Consider the following 2779-nt stretch of genomic DNA (forward strand, 5'->3'; position numbering starts at 1 on the left):
AGCAAATACGATCTGCCAGTTAAAAAAAAAAAAAAAAAAAACAGATTTATGAGCTAAATTTGCTAAACATACCATACGAAATACCACGCTATAGCAGAGCGTATGGTGGGAATACACCATACTTGAACTTTCCTATTTTCAATACGGAGTCACACTTCCGTAGGGTAGTAAAAAAAATACAAAATCTTGTGTAATATACTCTTATATATTGCGAAGATAATATGCATATTGTGTGGCCGTGTTCTTGCACATATGAACAGTATATATCAGTGAGAGTATCACACTTTTGTTTATTATTGCTATTTACCATCAACTTCCTATAACTTTAAACATTATATATATTTAGTTTTGGTTCAACATATAATCTATTAATCACACATATTGCCAATCATATACAAAACTCGAATAATAAGTGTCTTTTAATATGATTTTTGTTCAGATTTTGTAGCTATTACACTGTACTTTGCTTTGAACTAATACCATATATCGGACACGAAGACTATAAGCTGTATTTATATATCATTATTTAGACAATTGCTTAACTTCTGATTCTTTTTCATTTGGATCATTCTAAAGGCAATTAATAAGATATGTAAAGTCCTTTTATTATATAATTCGTATTTGTGTGAGTGTGTGTGTGTGTGTGCGTGCGTGCGTACGTGTGTGTTTTCACGAATGTTTGGCGAAACATATACGTAATTTCAAACATACATATATAGTTCCTCATCTGAGGGATCACAAATGTATATTTTCTGTGTTGAACTTTAGCATCTGCAGTTTTGAAATCTAAGATGCCTCTCTCACTGATTCTGTATCTCTCCATGTAAATCGCCATTTATGCAATAGTTCCTTCCTTCTCTAATATAAAAAAAGAACATCAAGAAGGCACATAGAGCACACATCACTCAGAACAGATCGATCAGACCTCCAGCCCAGATTTCCCACGAGCTGAGGCCGCCGCAGGACGAGTATTTGTGTGTCTAATGGTTTACGAGATTCGGCGCCGCTCTCTGTTGTGTGAAACGTCACTGGGAAGTCCAGCCGCTTGCCTAACAAGCCGCTGTCTTGCTGGCTTTGCCCCGTTCGCTGCCTGGCCCTGTCTCTGGCTGAGTGGCTTGCTACTTAACTAGGCTAGATGTGTACCTATTTCGTCTCTCCCTCATTCACTTCTCTCTCTCTCTATCTATCTATCTATCTATCTATCTCTATCTCTCTCTTTCTTTCTTTCCCTCTCTCTCTGTCTCTTTTTCGCCCTCCCTCTCTCTCCCTCTCTCTTCCTCTTCCTCCCCCTCCCACTCCCTTCCTCCTCCCCCTCCTCTCTCTCTCTCTCTCTCTCTCTCTCTCTCTCTCTCTCTCTCTCTCTCTCTCTCTCTCTCTCTCTCTCTTTCTCTTTCTCTTTCTCTTTCTCTTTCTCTTTCTCTCTCCCTCTTTCTATCTCTATCTCTATATCTCTCTTTTCGCCATCTTGGAAATAGATAATTCCCACCAAATCTCGTCTCGACCAAAAGCGCCGTACTGACGTCCTCCTGCCATCCTCCGAGGGTAAACACCATCATCCGTTCCTGCTCGGCTGGTTCAGTCTCCCTCCAGTTCGACTTGTCTTCGTCGTCGGGTACTCGACTTCCGCACATCGTCGTCCTACGTCCCGGATCTCAACGAGTTGTATCACCGGTCCCTTCTCGACGCCTATTTTTCTTCCACATCCTTGGGGGTGCTCTACTGGCGGATCCCCACACTCTGGCTTGCTGAGATACGGGGGCCATGCTCTCCTTTCTGGGCATCTGGGCGTGATCTTTCTGCCACCAAGCTGAGATATGGAGGCAATGCTCTCTCTTCTGGGCATCTGGGCGTGTTCTTTCTGCCACCAAGCTGAGATATGGAGGCAATACTCTCTCTTCTGGGCATCTGGGCGTGTTCTTTGGGCGACTACACTCCGCCCCGTCTTCCGTGGTTCTTGGTATTCCGCTTCTCTGCTCGACAACCTTATACATACAGAGCCAAAGAGAGATGAGCAAGGAATACGAAGAGAAAGTGGTGGGGATGGGGGAAGCTTGCATGACTGAAACCTTCTTTTTTATGAACTTATAGTTTTAGTTTTATTTTAATCTTTTATTTCCCTCTTTCATCAGATACAGATATACAAAGGGAGGGAAATGCTTGTAGCGACACCTTCAACTAAAAGCATTCTCCGAGACACATAAGAAAATATAGGGAGACAATAGTGGCAACAGTTGTCTCACTGAAAGAATTAGAATAAACAACCAGGAATGCCACAAGACGAAATAAATATTGCGTACGTAGCTATCCGTTTTCACTAAGGATAAGGATAAGCCAGATTTGCGGAGCAGATGCTACGCCGGGCTTGTATGCAGTGACGCGAGCCCGCCTGTGCCAGCGTGTGCTGACTCGTGAGAGAATGTGCCAACGAGTGTTGACTCGATCTGAGCTTGGTCCTTACCCAACGCAGTGCCCAGCTACGTCGGTAACCGCCAGGTGACAGTGGAAGCTCACGAGCTTGGGCGGGGCTCGATCTGCCGACCACGGGGATGTGAAGTCGACACGCTACCAATGAGCTAACCAGACGGCTCCGTTTTCACTCTTCGACAAAGAATTACAAAATATGGCAACATGTCACCCTACCGAAACTCTACTGAAGTGATTTTTTAATGTTTCCAATGCATTATACAGCCATGTTTTGTGAATTGTGGAATAAGTTATTCCCAGAGTGAGATGGATAGACAGTGAGTCCGTGACCTTTGAGTCAGTGTATATGAAAGAT

Source organism: Penaeus japonicus, unplaced genomic scaffold (genome assembly GCF_977035675.1).
Source record: "Penaeus japonicus unplaced genomic scaffold, GWHDUDI00000001_assembly GWHDUDI00000033, whole genome shotgun sequence".
Classification (NCBI taxonomy): Eukaryota; Metazoa; Arthropoda; class Malacostraca; order Decapoda; family Penaeidae; genus Penaeus; species Penaeus japonicus.